This window comes from Globicephala melas, chromosome 19 (assembly GCF_963455315.2).
Source record: "Globicephala melas chromosome 19, mGloMel1.2, whole genome shotgun sequence".
NCBI classification, from domain to species: domain Eukaryota; kingdom Metazoa; phylum Chordata; class Mammalia; order Artiodactyla; family Delphinidae; genus Globicephala; species Globicephala melas.
Genome location: NC_083332.1, coordinates 4,915,731 through 4,937,779, shown reverse-complemented (window position 1 = coordinate 4,937,779; position 22,049 = coordinate 4,915,731). Strand labels below are relative to the sequence as shown.

The 22,049-nt window shown below is 42.7% G+C and overlaps 1 long non-coding RNA gene across 1 annotated transcript; it reads right to left on the bottom strand.

Moving 5' to 3' along the window:
• Positions 1-5,416: 5,416 nt before the first annotated feature.
• On the bottom strand, positions 5,417-17,782 carry LOC132593968 (uncharacterized). Its single transcript, XR_009560084.1, has 3 exons — positions 17,685-17,782; positions 13,466-13,609; positions 5,417-8,698 (listed from the first exon to the last, which is right to left on the bottom strand). It is a non-coding gene; the product is annotated as an uncharacterized lncRNA (long non-coding RNA).
• Between the last annotated feature and the right edge of the window lie 4,267 nt (positions 17,783-22,049).

Here is a 22,049-nt window from a genome sequence, read left to right as displayed (position 1 = left end):
ACCCTCTGGACTTCCCGTTACATGAGAATGATAAACTTCCTACTTCTTTCAGTTACTAATTTCCAGGTGGTTTGTCACTCACGAGTAAAAACTATCCTAGCTGACAAATAGGATTTTTACTTTGTGACAGGTATAGAATGGAGCCTTTCAGAAAAAAATCTTGAATTTAAAATTCTGTGGCTTAAGAAAACTTCATGGGGACTTCCCTGGTGGTCCAGGGGCTAAGACTACGTGCTCCCAATGCAGGGGGCCAGGGTTCAATCCCTGGTCAGGGAACTAGATCCCACGTGCCACAACTAAGAGTTTGCATGTGGCAACTAAAGATCCCGCCTGCCGCAACAAAGAACCAGAACCTCTCATTTGTAATACTGGCCTATGAAATAAAACTGCAGGCATACTTCAGAGATATTGTGTGTTCAGTTCCAGACCAGTGCAAAGAAGTGGTTACTGTAATAAACTGGGTCACAGTACATATTGAAGTTATATTTACACTATACTGTAGACTATAACGGGAACTCTGCTCAATACTCTGTAATAACCTAAATAGGAAAATAATTTGAAAAAGAATAGATATATGTGTAATGGAATCACTCTGCTGTACACCTGAACTAACACATGTTAATCAACTATACTCCAATATAAAAGAAAAATTAAAAAAAAATACTTTGGGGCTTCCCTGGTGGTCCAGTGGTTAAGGCTCTGTGCTCCCAATGCAGGGGGCCAGGGTTCGATCCCTGGTCAGGGAACTAGATCCCACATGCACGCCACAACTAAGGACCCTGACTGCCACAACTAAGACCCGGTGCAACCAAATAAATAAATTTAATTAATTAATTTTGAAAACTTTATCGCTGCTCTTGCCAAGGGGGTGGCTGAGTGGATAAAGAGACACAGATCTTTGTGAAGACCCTGACTGCATCTTAGCTGACTAGCAGCATCTGTGTTTTATGGACAAAGAGCTGGCGGAGGGTCGTACTGTCTCAGATCAAGATACCCAGAGTCCACCCTGCACTTGGTGCTTTGCCTGAAGGGTGGCTCCATGGAGCCTTCCCTCAGCAGCTCGCCCAGAAATACAACTGGGACGAGAGGACCTGCCCCACGTGCTATTCTTCCCTGCACCCCTGCCCTGTCATTGCCACATGAAGAACTTTGGCCACACCAACCACCTGGGCCCCAAGAAAAACATCAAATAAGGCCCATTCACAGCCTACTATTTGCTAGCAGGACGGCCTCCTGTCAAGCAGAAATTTCCCTTTTGGTGACTGAAGCAGCAAACAAACAAAACAACTTACTGCTGAAAAATGCTGACAGTCATCAGAGCATCCAGTGGGTCACAGCAGTAACATCAAAATCACTGACGAACGATCACCGTAACAAATAAAATAATGTTAAAAGTTCGAAACATCGTGAAAATCATCAAAACTTGACACAGAGACACCAAGTGACCAAATGCTCTTGGAAAAAGAGCACAAAGATTGGTTCAGGCACGGTTGCTACAAGCCTTCAATTTCCAAAATGCAGCATCTGTGAAGCCAATAAAGTAAAGTGCAATAAAAAGAGGTATGCTTGGGACTTCCGTGACGGTCCAGTGTTAAGACTCTGAGCTTCCACTGCAGGGCGTGAGGGTTTGATCCCTGGTTGGGGAACTAAGATCCTACGTGCCACAGAGTGCAACCAAAAAAAAAAAAAAGAAAAGAAAAGAAAGAAAGAAAGAAAGAACACAGGTATGCTTGTATAAAAATAAGTTACCATAACAACAATTATATATGATGATAACCCATTTAAAAATGGCAAGAGATACTCATAAAATTAACTATGGATACTCAGTGAAGAATCAAAAACAATTTGCCTTAAGAGATTATTTTTGCAGTCAGACAACATGGCTTCACATCCTGACAACATGGTTTCACATCCTGACTCAGGCACTTGCTGAGGTGGAGCTGAATGAGTCTTTAAATCAGTATTTGTCCTATGTTCCTTCATTTCTGAAATGAGAATAAACACCAGTATCTTTTTCAGCGATGAAAATTCAATGAGCTATTATGCTTAAAGCATTAATAACAATGATTCTTACTCAAAGTCTGGTAAGAAAGATAATAGAGATTGAAATTAAGGGAATTCCCTGGAGGTCCAGTAGTTAGGACACCATGCTTTCACTGCTATGAGGTTGGACCCCTGGTCCTGGAACTAAGATCCCACAACCCAAGTGGCGGAGCCAAAAAAAAAAAAAGTGAAATTAAGATAAATTTTTAAAAATAAATTTATATTAATTTATTTATCTATTTATTTATTTTTGGCTGCATTGGGTCTTCGTTGCTGTGCGTGGGCTTTCTCTAGTTGTGGAGAGCGGGGGCTACTCTTCGTTGCGGTGCGCGGGCTTCTCATTGCAGTGGCTTCTCTTGTTGTGGAGCATGGGCTCTAGGCGTGCGGGCTTCAGTAGTTGTGGAGCATGGGCTTAGTTGCTCCGCGGCATGTGGGATCTTAGTTCTTGGACCGGGGCTCAAACCGGTGTCCCCTGCATTGGCAGGCGGATTCTTAACCACTGTGCCACAAAGGAAGTCCCAAGATCACTCATCAAAGAAAAATATATTATTTTTGGTTGAGAACAAATTCTAACTGGAGAATATAGGGTGTCAGTTGTCAAGTCGGAAGTAGCACAAATCTTACTTTCTCTGCAACATACTTCGGCTCTGAATGTCACTACATCACTGGAAAATGGCAGGATAGCTTCCAGGCATTTGGCAATGGAGACTCTCTCCTTGTCACAAACTATACTTGGAATCTTGGGGTCTTTCTTTTTTAAATAAATAAACTTATTTATTTTTGGCTGTGGTGGGTTTTCATTGCTGTGCACAGGCTTTCTCTAGTTGCAGCAAGCGGGGGCTGCTCTTCATTGTGGTGTGCAGACTTCAGTAGTTGTGGCTTGTGGACTCCAAAGCACAGACTCAGCAGTTGTGGTGCCCAGGCTTAGCTGCTCCACGGCACATGGGATCTTCCCAGACCAGGGCTCCAACCCGTGTCCCCTGCATTGGCAGGCGGATTCTTAATCACTGTGCCACCAGGGAAGTCCTTGGGGTCTTTCTCATTCATTCTTAAAATTTCATTCAGTTCATTGCATGCTGGTTCAACTCCACACACTTGATTTTGAAGCACTTGACCATAGCCAACTCCCAAATTAAAAGACTTCAGTTCACCATTTGCCATTCCAGTACTTTCACTGAAGTGAACCCCTAAAGGAACACTCTTTCATCATGTTTATAGTGCACCTAACTTTATACATGTGGATTGTCACATCACAAAATTCCCCAAACAACCCACTGATTTATCTCTTGTTGTAAAATGAGGAAGTGTGAAATGTAAAGTGTGGGGAAAAAATAATGCTAAGGAAAAATTGTATTAAAATATTTTATTATAGTAGAAAAATCAACCATGTAACTTATAGCTTAATACCATATTTAGAAATCGAAATTTTACTACTCTTGGGACTTCCCTGGTCCAGGAAGATCCCACATGCCGTGGAGCAACTAAGCCCCTGAGCCACAACTACTGAACCCACGTGAAGCAACTACTGAAGCCCATGCGCCTAGAGCCCGTGCTCCACGAGAGAAGCCACCGCAATGAGAAGTCCGCGCACTGCAACAAAGAGTAACCCCCGCTTGCCGCAACTAGAGAAAGCCCACGCACAGTAACGAAGATCCAACACAGCCAAAAAAAAAAAGCCCAAGGGCTTCCTCCTTCGATACCAATTGGGAATTCAGAGCATAAATAGGTACCCACCTATAAGCACCACTCAGGAATCACCTTAAGACACCAAGCCAGTCAGCATTATCTGTTTCCTCAAATCATTTTTTGAACACCTTGGAATTCTCCCATCTCCCTGGGAAGCTGACAAACATTCTCCTAACATTTCAATGTTAAAATCAGTCTCAATGACCAAACCAATCTTTGGGTGAAGTTCCATCCTAATCCGGTGAATGACCATAACTGCAGTTTAGCAACAACAACAAAAAGTGCTCTGGAGGTGAATATATGAAATTTCTACTTTATCTATCAAACAGAATATTCCTATCGTATACTGTTCGTTTTTTAAAGTCTTGAATATCGATATTTTCAAATCATTGCACTGAGTGTTCCAAGGACAAAACTGAAATTGCACGATTTTGAAATTTTCTAATATTTTTCGTATGCTTACTATATTCCTATTTTCCCCTCATGTAAATCAGGGTGGGTGCATGCTGTGACATTTACTTAAGGAAAAGGACATTAAGAAATACATTCATACACTGCATATTCAGGAATGGGGAGCAGGTTGTAGGGAGTGCCAAAAAAAAAGAAAAATTCCAAAGGTGGAGTCACTTACCCCTGAGAGGACAAACCCAGACTTAATTGCAGCTTCATCCCTCCCAGAAAAGTGACCTTAAACCAATCACTCTAGAATTTCCTAAACAACACTAGTGAGGTAATAGACAGGAAAAGATTTTGCCCTCCTTTCCCCCAAAAAGGTAACCTTGCCTGACACTATCTTTTATTTATTTATTTATTTGGCTGCGCCCGGTCTTAGTTGCGGCACAATGGAGCCTTTGTTGTGGCATGCGGGATCTTTCAGTTACAGCACGCGGGATCTAGTTCCCTGACCAGGGATCGAACCAGGGGCCCCTGCATTGGGAGCTCGGAGTCTTAACAACTGGACCACCAGGGAAGTCCAGAAACTATCTTTTCTTTAACTAATAACTTTCTTATCCTGCCCAGTATCTGCCTATTAAAGCTTTCCATTTTGTACAGCTCCATGGAGCACCTCTTTTTTTACTAGGTGGAATGCTGCCGAATTCATGAATCATTCAATAACACCAACTTGATTTTTATATTTACTCTGTCCAATTTTTGCACAATAATAGAAGTCAGAGTCTGAAATACACTGCTATGATTTTTTTTTTTTTTCGGTACGCGGGACTCTCACTGTTGTGGCCTCTGCCGTTGCGGAGCACAGGCTCCGGACGCGCAGGCTCAGCGGCCATGGTTCACGGGCCTAGCCTTTCCGCGGCATGTGGGATCTTCCCGGACCGGGGCACGAACCCATGTCCCCTGCATCGGCAGGCGGACTCTCAATCACTGCACCACCAGGGAAGCCCCTGCTATGATATTTTCATTATACCATCTGAATATTCTGGAACAGAGAGTGGAGAGGAATTAACTCAAGTACAAATTATGAGAATTTAATCCCCAAATTATATGTTGTTTGATTCCATATTGGAAAGAAATTATTGCAGATTCTTTCAATCCTGAGAGCCTAATGGTGCACTGTTAGCTTCTCTTGTAAAGTACTGAGATGGGGAAAAAATGTGCTGGTGGAAGCAACAGGATTCATCCAGGGTTGACAAAAGTGATTAAATTTATTAATTAAAACATGAGACCCTACAATACATTCTAAATAAAACACTAGCAAAATGTAATTGAAGCAGTTAAATGTGAATCATACACCTAACATTCTGGTTCTTTTGAATAAATTTCCCTCTCACGATAACTGCTCTCTGTTCAACTTCCAAAAATAAGACTAATTTCTCATTAAACATAGATATATACAACAGTTATGGCCATCCAGTGGAGAAAGTGGCCAAGTTTTCCCCTGCATTATTTCCACCAATCAGTCACTAGTTACCTGTCACTTTCCTCCCATGAAAAGCCTAGTTCATTAATGTCCTTCCTGCCCTGTTCAAGGTCAGTTGGTAGACAATTCTGTCCCATAACCCACTGTGGAGTATCTATGGAAGGGCTCCCCGAACATAAGCATGATGGGTCATGTCCTAGTTTTACATTATTTTCTGCCTCTCCCTAACGATAATTTACACAATGTTCAATTTAATAATTCAGTGTCCTTATTTTTCCAGGCAACATGGAGGTGAAGGAACTACACCTAATGAAGTTGGCCCTTTCATCTTATTGACTCCTTCCCAGAGACCATCATCAAAGGCCCACACTGAAGGCGTAAGATCAACAGATCTCAAACTTCACGTTGAAAGGCATAAATTGTAATGAAGCGCTTTCAAAAAATTGAGTATTTATACACTGGAGATAATGGGCCATTTCCACATATATCCTTCTTACCCTCATATATGCATCATGTCATAAGTTTTAACACACTGTGCCTTGTAATGATTCTGCAGTATATAATATCTCAGATTAATCTGGAGAACTACAGGCTGACTTAATCCTAGTATGCATTCTTTGATGTGTGGTCTATTGTAAGAATTGCTCAAAAAATTCCCCAAATTTATTACATTTGTAAGGGCTCTCCCAAGTATGACTTTCATGATGCTCCCTGAGGATGCACTGTTTCTGAAAAGTGTTTCTATGTTCAGAATATCTGTATATTTTCTGAGCTGTATGAATTATTTCATCACACCAAAGGTGTGATTACTTGATGAAGACCTTTACGCATTCATTACATTGGAAAGCTTCTATGTTCCACAGTCTGGATCATCACTTACAAGCATTAGTAAACATATTCTTTTGTGTGGTTTCCCTCAAAGATAAGTCTTCTGAAGTCTAGTGCACTGTAAGGCCTGGATAAAGCTTCTGCCCTACATTTCCATGGCTTCTCTTCAATATGGACTCTGCTGTTGCTTAATACTTGAACTCAAGGCAAATGTTTTGCCACACCCATTGCATTTGGGAGCTAACACTTCAGTATGTTCCCCAACTTGTGATCTTTGGGTAAAATCCTTGCCACACACAGTACATCTGTGTTGTTTCTCTCCGGGATAAAGATTCTGATATCTAGTGACGAAGGACCAAAAATTTGAAACTTTGCCATATTCATTGCATTTTTAAGCATGACATATCTGGTGACCCTGAGTTTAAGGCACGACCTAAAAGCTTTGCAAAATTCATGACTTTCGTAATGTTTTGTCCAGTGCTTAACACCAAACTACTGGTGAGATGGGAGCCATGAGTATAGGTTTTGCACATTCATGGAATTTGTGAGGATTCTTTCTAGAATGAGTTCATTTTCTAAAGGCCTGACTATACTATATACATTTACCTGGCTTCTAGCCAGTAAGAATTTTCTCATGAACATTAAAATGTGAACCTATGCTAAAAGCATTGCCACACTGATTATATTTTCAAGGTCTTTCACCAGTATGGACCATCTGATAAGTTAGGCTTGAAAGCACACTGAAGGATTTGTCACACTCATTACATTTACAAGGTTTCTCTCCTGTATGAATAATTGGGTAGGTCATAAGGTATAAATTTTGACTGACCACATTGAGACAGTCATTACATTTGTAAGGTTTCTTTCCATCATGAATTGTCTGACGGTAAGTGAGGCTGAACGCACAAACGCTTTGCCAGACTCGTGATACTTGTACGGTTCCTCTCCACTGTGAATTCTCTGAAGAACTGTAAGGTGTGAATTTTGAAGTTTGAATTTTGAAGTCCTTTCAACATATATCATATTTATATAGTTTCTCTCATGTATGGATTTTCTGATGTGTAGTGAGGGTTGAGACCTGAGTAAAGGTTTTTGCACACGCAATATATGTGAAAGGTTTCTTTATAAAATGTTCTCTCCAGTGATTTGTAAGGTGTGAATTTTGACTGAAGGCTTTGCCACAATCACTACATTTGAAAGGATTCTCTCCAGTATGCACCCTCCAATGAATTCGAAGATGTGGTTTTAGACGAAAGACCTTGCCACGCTCATTACATTTATAAGGTTTCTCCCCAGTATGAACCCTCCACTGAATTGCAAGGTTTGAATTACAACTGAAAACTTTGCTACACATACCACATTTATATAATTTCTTTCCTGTACGAATTTTCTGATGTCTAATGAGGTTTGAGCTGTGATTAAAGGTTTTTCCACACTCATTTGTATACGGTTTCTCTTCGGTGTGAATTCTCTGAAGATTTTCAAGGACTGGTTCGACTGAAGACTTTGCCACATACATCACATTTATATAGTTTCTCTCCTGAATGGATTATTTGATGTTGAGTGAGCTATAAGCCATGACTAAAGGTCCTGCCACATTCATTACATTTGTAACATTTTTCTACAACATGACTTTCCTGATGACCCACAAGGTGTGAATTTCGACCAAAGATTTTACCACATATATCCCATTTATATAATTTCGCTCCTGTGTGGATTCTCTGATATCTAGAGAGGTTTGAGCTGTTAAGGAAGGTTTCGTTACACTCGTTACATTTGTCTGGTCTTCTGTCAGTGTTGGGGGAATGCATAAAATCATTCTCATTTGTATTAGAAATACTGGTTTGAGGAGTAAGAGGAATTACGTGAAGCGGTGAAACTGAGGCACTACTGTTGATTTTCTTGTCAGCTAAATTTAAATTTAAATTCATAAATTTCCCCTTCACTTCTCATTATATGGAGTTCATCCTGAGAGCTTAATCCAAGCCTATTTCCAATGGGCTTGATTCCTGCATCCCGTCTACAATGGCAATGTCTTCCATCAGTGAGATTTTTGTTATGGGTTATAGGCATTACTTTATGATTTCTTTCATCATCTCTCTGCTGAGACTCAAAGTCATACATATTTTCCTGGATTTCCCTGAGGTAAAAATGTTCGATTTCATGACTTTCAGATCTTCCCAACATCACTGTTTGGAATACTTCTCCTGTTATCACTGTTCGTTTTTGGTTGTAACTGCTGGATCACACGTATAAGAGAGATATCTACAAGATATAAAGAAACATAGTTATCCTATTCATTACAACCTATAAATAAATGTTTCATATTGAATATATATTACACCAAAAGTAATACTTATACCAAACAGAGTTATGAAACTACCCAACAATGATCTTAAAATTTTTAGAAACACTAAAGGAATAGAATTCTTTACTAAAGAAAGAGTAATAACATATAATTCAAGTTCATTTTAAGGTAGCCTTGTTTCACAAATCCTATGTTAAAAACACACAGATTGGACATCAGCTATCAAAGAGAGGGTATTTTTCCACCATGACCCCAAAGCACATACCAATTAACATTAAACATACTGCTGTCTCATAACTGAGGAGAAAAAAATATATTACAGATATATTCTGCATACTTACTACACATACATAAATGCTATAAAAAGATGTAATGCTAAATAATCCAAACAAGCTAATAAATAATCTAATTAATTGGCTGTTTAGAATTGAAAAATTAATACATAATAGAGAAAATGAAGAATTTGATACAACTTTTAAGAAAACAAAATATTTTTCTAAATATCTGCTTTAAAACTATGTACCAGGCTTCTCTGGTGGCACAGTAGTTAAGAATCTGTCTGCCAATACAGGGAACACAGGTTCCAGCCCTGGTCCGGAAGATCCCACATGCCGCGGAGCAACTAAGCCTGTGCGCCACAACTACTGAGCCCATGCACTAGAGCCCATGCTCCACAAGAGAAGCCACTGCAATGAGAAGCCCACGCACTGCAATGAAAGAGTAGCCGCTGCTTGCCGCACCTAGAGAAAGTCTGTGCACAGCAACAAAGACCCAACGCAGCCAAAAATAAATAAATTAAAAAATTAAAAAAAAAAAGTGATTGTAGGGAGAAGGTAGGATTGCATCTATCACACTATTTCCTATGTAATGTGTCCAACTGCATATTCCATAAGTTCCATTGTCATGCTTATATTCGAGGAACACATACATAGAAGATTACATACATAGGAGATTGTGCAAGAATTTTGCTAGCAGAAACCAGAAGGAAAAACCAGGAAAAGGCAACTCAAAAGGAGATTCATGCATTTCTTCTGTACACACACATGCAGATACAAAGAAATCCAATCAATGGTACAATGGAGTAGGAAGGAGATCATGATTTTGAAACCGAGTCCCCCTACATTTCAGTTCCCCTGCCGAGTTTGACTAACCTCTTTATAGAATATTTTATTCCCTTTCTTGTCCCACATCTGCTCCCCTTAAGACTGAGGGTATCAAAAGGGTGGGGGGATTGCAACTGAGGAAGACCCTGTGGGGCCCTGCCAGCCTTTCCGTGTCCTCGTTTCTTGTTCATAGAAAAAGCCTTAGTCTCCTAGACTTTACTGGAGATCCAAAGAGCAGATTCAAGCCGTTACTATTAGGAGAGTGAGGGAACGCAGAAAAAAAGGAAAAGCAAGTCCAGCATAATCTTTAAGGTAGCTTAAACCGATACCTTGCTTTATGACCCCTAACTGCGGCTTGAACCACTTGTAAACAACATTGTCACAGTGCTCTGGAGACAGGATTTTGTGATAGTCCTCAAAACCAGAACAAAAAACTGGAAAGACATATAGGTGAGGTATTTGTGATACTTTCTATCTTGTATCCTACAACCTGCTGACCACCCTACAGAGTAGGTTCAAGTGGTGACTCTGAATGCAGTAGGATGATATTGCAACACATGAGGGGAAGTGTTCTCCATCAGTAATTTTCTGTTACCCAGTAAACCCATTCCACAGGGAGTCCACCAAAAGCTGTCCACAAACTACAGGTGGATTATCACAGCAAAGAAACTGGAAAAATCTTCAGTCCTTAGGACTACGTAATTCAAAAGCACATTTAAGAGGCAAATCGTACAAACTTATGAAAATAAGAAATCAGGAAGAGTACACATTCCCAGACTAGGCAGAGTAGTACAAGAGCCAAAATATTACAAGATACGGGGGTCAGATGCTCGAGGACCTTGAGATGGAACCATGGGCTCGACCCACAGATGCCAAGCTAAGAGCCTGAAAGATTCATATATGCTCCCCATGTAGGACTGGGGATCAAAAAGAGGATCTCTCGGGACTTCCCTGGTGGCGCAGTGGTTGAGAGCCCGCCTGCCAATGCAGGGGACACGAGTTCGAGCCCTGGTCCAGGAAGATCCCACGTGCCGCGGAGCAACTAAGACCGTGTGCCACAACTACTGAGCCTGCGCTCTAGAGCCCGTGAGCCACAACTACTGAGCCCGTGTGCCACAACTACTGAAGCCCGTGCGCCTAGAGCCCGTTCTCCGCAACAAGAGAAGCCACCGCAATGAGAAGCCCGCGCACCGCAACGAAGAGTAGGCCCCGCTCGCTGCAACTAGAGAAAGCCTGCGAGCAGCAACGAAGACCCAACGCAGCCAAAGATAAATAAATAAGTAAATTTAAAAAAAAAGAGAGAGAGAATCTCTCTGTCCGCTGACCTTAGTTTTCCTAACTAACAATGCAGAAGAACCACTCCATCTCCCTGTCACACAAAACCTTGAAGTGCATGGCAAAATCAGAACACAAGAAATGGCTGAGGGATCTAAATAAGCAGGCAGGGCCTGAGACAGCTCCATGCAGGTTCTGAGGTGCCAGATGAGTCAAAGAGCAGCCAGTGTCTCCCATCTTCTGATTACGTCTTCCAAGTACTGCAACTCTGATCAAACTCAGAGGCTAAGGGGTGGGACTCCAGAGGCATCAGCTCTGATCTACAGGGACTAATTGAGCATCCAGTGGAATCAAGACCCAAAGGAGAGACGACGGGGCAAGAGACCCCTTTAAAACAGCCCGCCTCATGCTCCTCAAATTCAAGCAACAACCAGTTCACAGTAGCCAGATGATGAGTGTTGTGGATCTCGATAAAGACCTTGCCTTTGTCTCTCGTGGAGCTGCAGCACCACTGGAGGGTGAAAGAATACATTTTACATGTGGAAGGACAAGAGGGATAAGTTACGGAGAAGAAAAATTTCCTCCGAGAGTTTTCAATTAATAAACTTCGGTTTTCCCAAAGAACTCTCTACCCTGAGAAGAGGTTCCCAAACACTATTCATGTTGTGGCTTCCTCTCTGCCCTGAGATCCCACCCGTGTTCACACTTTTGATACATTCTCACCCATTTGTTTTTTTGCTATTTTCACACCACTCACCAGAGTCCTGGGCTCCTTCTCTTGCTCTAAAATGGAGATAATGTTCAGATCAGAAATAGAAATTCCTGCTTATCAGAACAAAGAAATGTATAGTGGGACTTCCCTGGTGGTCCAGTGGTAAAGAATCTGCCTTCCAATGCAGGGGATATGGGTTTGATCCCTGGTCAGAGAACTAAGATCCCACACGCCACGGGGAAACTAAGCCCGCACGCCACAACTACTGAGCAAGTGTGTCTCAAGTACAGCCCGTGTGCTGCAAACTACAGAGCCCATGCGCTCTGGAAACCGTGCACCACAACCAGAGAGAAGCCCGCTCGCCACAATGAAGAGCCTGTGCTCCGCGATGAAAATCCTGCATGCGGCAACTGAGACCCCAAGCAGCCAAAAATAAAAAATTAATTACTTAATTAGAAAAAAAAAAAAAAAGGAAATGTAAAGTGCTGTGGTTTTTCCAAAATCACAGTGCTTTGTTCAGCTGAGTAGTGAAGAAAAGACAGGTGTTTCTGGAAAAATATTTCAAACATTCACCCACTGCCGGCCTCCTTCTAAATGTATAGGGAACAGTGTAATACATATAGCTAACACTCTTCCAAGAAATACTGAGTCAAAAGCAAAGGGTACAAAACAGGAAATCAGACATTTTTTAGAAGTCTGCCATTGTGAAATTGAGACACAGACGTAGAGAACAAACATAGGGACACCAAGAGGGGAAAGCAGCGGTCTGGTGGGGGTGGGGGTGTGACGAATTGGGTGATTGGGATTGACATGTATACACTGATGTGTATAAAATGGATGACTAATATAAGAACCTGCTGTATAAAAAAATAAATAAAATTAAATTAAAAAACTAAAAAAAAGAAAAACAACATGGCAGAGATGTCAAAGATAAAATGGGTCTTGAGCAAGTTTAAGAGATGTATTTATTAATGACTCCTAAGAAGGGTCTAAAGTCAGTGCTTAATAATTCTATTTTATGTCTACCTTTTAATGTGATTTTTTTTAAAAAAGTCCGCCATTGAGCTTTTTTTTTTCAATTTATTTTATTTTTATATATTTATTATTTTTTGGCTATGTTGGGTCTTCGTTGCTGTGTGCAGGCTTTCTCTAGTTGCGGCGAGTAGGGTCTACTCTTCGTTGCGGTGCACGGGTTTCTCATTGCGGTGGCTTCTCTTGTTGCAGAGCACGGGCTCTGGAGTGTGTGGGCTTCAGTAGTTGCAGCGCATGGGCTCAGGAGTTGTGGCTCGTGGGCTCTAGGGCGCAGGCTCAGTAGTTGTGGTGTACAGGATTAGCTGCTCTGCAGCATGTGGGATCTTCCCGGACCAAGACTCGAACCTGTGTCCCCTGCATTGGCAGGCGGATTCTTAACCACTGCACTACGAGGGAAGCCCTGCCACTGAGCTTTATATATAGTTAAGCTCTAGAACAACCTCTGATGTAACACAAAAGGCACAGATCATCTGAAGAAAGGGTCAGTTTAAACTCATGATGCTGCATGTCTGAGTCTCCAAGGGGCCCCCCAAGAGGCACACAGGGGAAAATGCATAACACAAAAGGGCAGATCCCAACATCTAGAGAGAAGTTATCCTCACCCATGGAGATCGGGTTCCTTTACGTTTCCAACATCATGTCACTGTACAAGGCCCTCTGTGCAGGGTCCAGGCATTCCCACTCATCCTAAGAGAAATCAATGGCCACATCTTCAAAAGTCAGCTGTTCCTGAAACAAAAACATTTCTGGGGTGGGGGGGAATGTTGGATAAATTAGGAGTTTGGGATTAACATATACACACTACGATAAATAAAACAGATATAAACAGGAAGGATCTACTGAATCACACAGGGAGCTATACTCAATATCTTGAAATAACCTATAATGGAAAAGAATCTGAAAAAAGAATATATATATAGCTGAATCACTTTGCTGTACACTTGAAACTAAGACAACATTGTAAATTAACTATACCTCAATTAAAAAAAATTTTAACCAAGTGGCCATGAGGATAGTTTTTATCTGGGCCCGTGACCCATGGCCACTGGGCCTGCGTGTCCGGAGCCTCTGCTCTGCAGCGGGAGGGGCCGCGACGGTGAGAGGCCCACGTACCGCAAAAAAAAGTTCAAAGGACTTCCCTGGTAGCACAGTGGTTAAGAATCCACCTGCTGATGCAGGCAGCGTGGGTTCAATCCATGGTCCAGGAAGATCCCACATGCTGCGGAGCAACTAAGCCCGTGCACCACAGCTACTGAGCCTGCATTCTAGAGCCTGCATGCCACAACTACCGAGCCCGCGAGCCACAACTACTGAAGCCCGGGCGCCTAGAGCCCATGCTGTGCAACAAGAGAAGCCACCGCAATGAGAAGCCCGTGCACTGCAATGAATAGTAGCCCCCACTCGCCGCAACTAGAGGAAGGCCACACGGAGCAACGAAGACACAACACAACCAAAAATAAATTAATTAAAAAAAAAATGAAGAAGTTCAAGGTGAACAACATGGAACAGCATGAAGGGTCACTATATATGTGGACCCACACAAACACACACATACACAGAAAATGTTAGTGATCTTCCTACTATTTAAACCATTAACATGATAGTGTAGGAAAAATTCAAGGCCAGGGAATATACTGAAGATATAATTTCAACTACAAAAGATATATACTTTTGAAATCATGAGAAGTGATTGCAACTGATGTCAAAAAAATTTTTTTTAAGGATTAAAAGGGAGTACCATGAACAATAATACCTACACATTACATAATCTATAAGATACAGGTAATTTCGTAGAAACATAAACCTACTAAGTTGGAAACATTAAGAAATAAAAAATCTGAACAGAATTATAACTAGAGAGATTCAAGTAGTAATGAGAAACCTCAAAGAAAAACTCAGGAAGAGATGTCTTTACCTGCATAATTCTACCAAACATTTACAGAAGAATGACCACTAATCCTGCTAAAAATCTTACAAAGAGTTGAAGAGAAAACACTGCCAAACTCATTCTATGCGGCCAACATGACTGTGATACCAAACCCAGAGCACCACATAAGAAGAAAGGAAAACTAGGGCTTCCCTGGTGGCGCAGTGGTTAAGAATCCACCTGCCAATGCAGGGGATACGGGTTCAGCCCTGGTCCGGGAAGATCCCACATGCCGCGTAGCGACTAAACCAGTGCGCCACAATTACTGAGCCTGTGCTCTAGAGCCCGCGAGCCACAACTACTGAGCCTGTGTGCTACAACTAATGAAACCCACACACCTAGAGCCTGTGCTCCACAACAAGAGAAGCCACTGCAATGAGAAGCCCGTGCACCGCAACCAAGAGTAGCCCCTGCTCACCACAACTAGAGAAAGCCCGCACACAGCAACGAAGACCCAACACAGCCAAAAATAAAGAAAGAAAAATAAAGAAATCTATGTAAAAAAAAAATAAAGACAACGGGACACTCTCTCCAAAAAGAACTGCCACACACAGACAAACACCCAATTTGACCAATCATTTCATGGGTAACTGTTGCTCACACTCAGAATTTTTGGTCTATTCTCTCATCTCCATTTTACAAGTGGGCTCCCCAAGGGCCAGAGGGGAGATATCTCTGAGAAGGTCTGAATTCAGTGAAGAGAGCCATGTGGAACTGAATTCTGAAAAGCTTCCTGAAGGACCAGTGGGCAAAGTTTGTCCTTACTGTCCATCCCACTTAAAACACAGGGACGGGGACTTCCCTGGTGGTCCAGTGGTTGAGAGTCTACCTTCCAATGCAGGGGATGTGTGGGTTTCATCCCTCATCGGGAAACTAGGATCCCACATGCCGCGGGGCAATTAAGCCTGCGCGCCTCAACTACTGAGCCTGCACGTTCTGGAGCCCGTGCTCCACAACGAACAGCCCCGCGTGCCGCAACTAAGACCCAACGCAGCCAAATAAGTAAATAAATATTTTAAAAAACAAAAAATAAAAAACACAGGGACGATCTTGCATGTTCCTGAGCAAAGGAAACTTCTCTTGCAAGGTCTGATCACACTGACACCAAGCAATTAATTATTGTTTCTCAGAAACTCAAAGAAAAATATTTTTAAAACACAGCATTGCAAAACCATTGCCGCTGGTGTGGAAAACACTGAAAGGGGTCAGCTTAGAAATAAGCTGTGAGCAAACTTCTTCATCATAAATAGAGGGGCTTTGTTGGAAGGTTTCACATCAATCCAGCCCATCCTTCCTCACTTGCACAGAACAGTCAAGAGGGCCCCGAGGGAAACATCTTTATAACAGCTCACAATTTTAACAGAGCACACAAAAAGGAAGAAAACGGCATATGAGACTAACTGGTTACACTAGCTTTTGGCTGTTAATATAAACCATCATTGATATCTTTACCAAGTACACATCAAAATAGCCTAAAATTATTTATTAGTTACCAAGGAACTTTTCCCATATAGGAGATAAACAAGAGAAAGCAGGCAGGCCTCAAAGGAACCTGAAACATACTTTTTTTTTTTTTTAAACACATTTTTTAAAGAAATAATTTGTGAATTTTTTTCACCTAAAAATTCTGCTGTTAAAGTTTTAAAAAATTGAGACTAAAATGTTTAGAAAAGAATGATATGAGTTAATTATAGACCACCAAAAATTACTCCAGAAATAAATACTTATTTACAGGAAAGGAGAAACTGAATGAACTAAGATTTACTCCAACCTACAAAAAAAAATTATATATACAGAATCAAGAAAGAAAAAGTAAATGCATTCACACAAAAAATACTTTAAATGTTCCTTTAAAAAGGCACCATGTAGTGACAGAGTCAGTCATTTTTTGCCCCAGGTGTCCTCTCCCCTGACCCCTACTCCATGCCAGGAAAAGGGAAGGGCGTGACCCACAACTAAGTGAATCAAGTCACTGTCCCCCTGGCTGAATAGGGATTGCAAATGGAAGTTATCTTCTCATATAAATAATTACAAAATGCATAAGCCTGTAGACAGCAGCTTTGCAATTCTCATCCTCATTTGTATAATTTAAACAAATTTTAAATGTACTATATTCTAAAACCACAAATCATATATCACGACTTAATCATCCACATCCAAACAGCTCACCATCCAACTGCATCCAGCTCCCACCACCTACCTGCACTACTATGTGTCACCATCTCATTCCGTTTATCTGTCTCCCTAGTTTTCTCCGTCTACGTCTTTTTGCTCCCCTCCGCTCTCCTGCTGTTCCTGCCCTCTTCTCTATTTCCTCCCTCACACCTGGCCTGCCCCACTCTGCAACCTGTTGCCCCTTGTTCCTCTTTCTCCGCCACCTCCGCTCCCTGTCTACCCTCTGGGTTACACCTCTTCCGGTCCCCTTCCATTCCGTTCCTCCCCACTCGCCGGCACTTCAGTTGGCGACGCTTCCTTCCTGCTCTGTCCTCCTCTGCTCTTCGTGTCCCCCTTTGTCCTCTTTCTCTCCCAGCACCTGTTGCTCTGAAAGCCTTCGTTCCACCTTTTATCCTCTCCCGGACTCACTGTGTGCAGGGCCTCACCACTGCTGCCCTCGCTCCTAGCAGGCCTCTCGCCATGCTGCCCACCCGGAGATCCGGCTTTTTAAATTTACTTCTCTATTTTACTGGCCCGCTAGTTTCAAGGCTAAATCTATTTCATTTCACTATCTCTTTGCAAGTCCCTCAGCCACCGTCTAAGTTCCCATTGGTTCTCCCTCATTCTTTTCTGCTTCTCAGTTTTTCTATCCCTCTCTCGGTCGCTCTGTCTCTGCTTCTCCTGATCCCCCTTCGCCCCCATATTTAGAAAGATGGCGAGTGAATAAGATGCCCGCCTACCGCAAGAGCCCATTTTCCACCTGAGTTGAACTTGGCACGGAAGAACCACGGGTGTCCACAAGGCTGGCGCAGGTCACGTCCCCCTACGCGGGGTGAGGGGAAGGGCTGACCAAGAAAGAAGCCTGTGGAGCAGAAGGACCGGCCTGAGGAGACGCAAGGACAGAGGCGCTGGGAGGGAGGGAGGGGGTCTCCGGAGAGGGGCGGGCTCTGCAGAATCCCAGGACCGGGGAGGGGACGCGGCCTGTCCAGGAGCGGGGCGGCCGGTGCTGCCCTACAGGGGCCGAGAGGGCGAGGCTGGGGGTGGGGTGAAGGGCGAATCTACCTCGCGGTCAAGGACTTTACAAGGGGAGGCCGAGACAGTTAACAGGTTTTAAGCAGCGAAGTGTTGCGAAAGGCGGTGTCCACGTGGACCGAAGGTAGAAAATACAGGGCAAGCACCATCCTCAGAGAAATTTACAACCCGAAGAGAAAAGATCCCCGAAAAGATTCAGACCGGCTAGATCTGAATTTACCTGGGGTAAATTCAGGGGCGGGTGTGGGGATTTTAGGCCCGTAGTCATTCACAAGACCCTGAAGAGGGAGTAAGAAAGGCCCCGGCACGCGGATTTTCACTAGAAAGGAGAAATTCACCCTGTGTCTTATGACCCTGTCTCCGCCGTATCCGCTTCCAGGTCCTCTGGAAATTGCGCGCGCGATTAGAAGCAGGGCCTCCGGGGGTCGTGGCCTGGGCGGAGAGCTTCCAGCGAGGAGCCGGAGGAGGAGGGAGCCCAGGTCTGAGAAGGGAGAGCGAGAAGCCCTGGCAGGGGGCGGGCACCGAAGGTGCTTCCCAGTAACTTAACCTGCTTAGTTTAAGTGACTGTAACAGTTTTAAGGTAAAAAGCTTACAGTTGCGTGGGCCAGTTACGTCGGAAACTAAGATGTTTCCTGTTAAGATGAAAATGGTTTAAGTAAGGGAATATCCTGTTGGTCCAGTGGTTAGGAACTTGGTTAGGGAACTAAGATCCTGCAAGCTGCACAGCTGAACCAAAACCAAAAAACAAAACAAAAACAACAGGAAAACGCCACACACACACAAAACAAAAACCCGTCAGTGTATTTTTGTCAAGAGTTTGCTTTCAAGTCCTGCTAGTGAGACTGAAGCAAGTTGTGACATGTGAACTTAGTTGCGGCACGCATGTGGGATCCAGTTCCCTGATCAGAGATTGAACCCGGGCCCCCTGCATTGGGAGCACGGAATTTTATCCACTGCGCCACCAGGGAAGCCCCCTGTATATTGTTTATTCTTAATAGGAAACTGAAGAACATTGACCTCTTCAAACTGTTTCACTAAGCGTTCCAAGCACAAAAATGTTCTACTTTTAATGACCTCTGAAAATCTTTTATATTCTAATATTTTTGGTTTACTTCCTATATTCCTATTTTCACTTCATGTAAATCAAGGTTTATGCCATGGCTTTTATTCTAGCGCACACACACAAAAAAACACATAAAATATATTCATATACTGCATATTCGTGAAAGTATGTCAGGTTTTAGGTGGTGTGAAAAAGAAATAACAAGGCCAAGGCAGAGTCCCTTCACCCCAGGACAGCAAACCAAGTCTTAATTGTAGTTTCATCCCTCCCTAGAATGTGGCCTGAAACCAGTAACTGCAATTTCCAGATCAACACTAGTGAGGTTATCTACAGAATAAGACCTCAGCTGCACGACTACCCAAAATAGGAGACCTAGCCTCAAACAATCCTTTTTAATTTTTTTTTGTGCCAGTAAGTCTGTCTTAACCCACTTTCTCCCTACAAGAGCGTTCATAACTGTACAGCTCCTTGAGCACCACCCTAGATGGCATGCTGCCCTATTCATGAATCATTCAACAAAGCCAATTAGATGTTTTTTTAAATTTGTGTCGCGTCTTAGTTGCGGCACACATGATCTTCGTTGTGGCATGTGGGATCCTTCATTGCGGCGCGTGTGCTCTACAGCCTGGGGGCTCAGTAGTTGTGACACCTGGGCTCTCTAGCTGTGGCACACAGGCTTAGTTGCCCTGCGGCATCTGGGATCTTGGTTCCCCGACCAGGGATTGAACCCGCGTCCTCTGCGTTGGAAGGCAGATTCTTAACCACTGGACTAGTAGGGAAGTCCTAGCCAATTAGATCTTTAAATTTACTCAGTTCCATTTTTGCACACTAATGGAAGTCAGCCTCTAAAATGCACTGCTATGGTATTTTCACTATAGCCATCCAAATATTCTGGAATAGAGTGTGGAGAGAATAACTCAAGCACAAATTATATGAGTATGTAATCTCCCCAAGTATGCTGCTTGATTCCTTCATTGAAAGAAATTGTTACAGATACATTTTCAGCCCTGAGAGCCTAATAGTGCATTCTCAGTTTCTGTAATATATTACTGAGGTGGGGTAAAACTGTGTTGGTAGAAAGAACATGATTAATCCGTGGTTTAAAAAAAAGTGATTTATTAAATAAGAGACCTATGATACATTCTGAATAAAACAGCAGCAGCAATTAAATGTGAATCATATAACTACAAATACTATTTGGTTTCTTCTGACTAAATTCCACTCTTGGTTAACCGCTCTCTATTCAATTTCCAAGAATAAGACTAACTTTTCAGACTTCCCTGGTGGCGCAGTGGTTAAGAATCCACCTGCCAATGCAGGGGACAGGGGTTCAAGCCCTGGTTCTGGAATATCCCACATGCCACACAGCAACTAAGCCTGTGTGCCACAACTACTGAGCCTGTGCTCCAGAGCCCATGCTCCACAATGAGAAGCCTGCACACCACAACAAAGAGTAGCCCCTGCTTGCCACAACTAGAGAAAGCCCATGTGCAGTAATGAAGACCCAACGCAGCCAAAAATAAATTTACTGAAAAAAAAGACTAATTTTTCATTAACCATTGCCATTCAGTGGAGAATGTAACCACCATTTCCAGTGCATTATTTCTAACAAATAACGAGTCCTAGTAACCTGTGACTCTCCTCCCATGAAAAGTCCAGTCCTTAATGCTTGATCTGTTCATTGTCAGTTGGAAGAACATTCTGTACTATAACCCACTATCTATGGATGGGCACCTTGAACATAAGCATGATAACTGATATCATAGGTTTACATTATTCTCTGCCCTTCCCTGATTCTAATTCATTCAATATTGTTATGTAACTCAGTATTTTTTTTCTTTTTGGCTAGGTCGGGTCTTAGTTGTGGCACATGAGATCTTTATTGAGGCATGCGGGATCTTTCATTGCAGCAGACTGGGTCTTTGTTGTGGCAGGTGGGCTTCTCTCTAGTTGTGGCATGAGGGTTTTCTCTTCTCTAGTTGTGGCACGCATGCTCCAGGGCACATGGGATATGTAGTTTGTGGCACGCAGGCTCTATAGTTGAGAAGCGCAAGCTCAGTAGTTGCAGCGCGTGGGCTAGTTTCCCCACAGCATGTGGGATCTTAGTTCCCTGACCAAGGACTAACCCACATCCCCTGCATTGGAAGGCGGATTCTTTCTTTTTTTTTGCGGTATGCGGGCCTCTCACTGTTGTGGCTTCTCTCGTGCAGAGCACACGCTCCGGATGCGCAGGCTCAGCGGCCATGGCTCACGGGGCCAGCCGCTCCGTGGCATGTGGTATCCTCCTGGACCGGGGCATGAACCCGTGTCCCCTGCAACAGCAGGCAGACTCTCAACCACTGCACCACCAGGGAAGCCCGGAAGGCAGATTCTTTACCACTGGACCACCAGGGAAGTCCTTTAGTATTGTTTTTCCAGGAAAGGTGGATATGAATGAACCACACCTAGTGAATTTGGCCCCTTCGTCTTGACTCCATCCCAGAGACCATCAGGAAATTCCTGTAAGAAAGGTATAAAATCAAAAGACTTCAAATCTTAGCTTGAAATTCATAAAGTAGCAATGCAGCCTTTTCAAGAATACTCAAATGAAATACTCTACATTTTATTAGAACAGAAGGGCCATTTCCACATGTCCTTGCTGCAGTGATATACATAAGTTTTAATATTTTGTGACTTGTAATTATTCTGTAGTATGTAACATCTCAGGTTAATCTCAGAGAAGTAAAGACTTAGTTATTCCTAGTATGGATTATTGGATGTATGGCGTGTTGTAAGAATTGGCCAAAAAATTTACACGTTACATTTGTAAGGATTCTCCCCAACACGAATTCTTTGGTGAATCTTAAGAACACACTGTTTCTTAAAGGTATTTCCATGTTTAATATATCTGTATAGTTTCTGTCTTGCATGAATTCACTCATTACGCCAAAGATGTGAATACTTGATTAAAAAAACTGTACAACAGTCATTACATTTGTAAGGTTGCTCTTCAATATAACTTTTTTTTTCC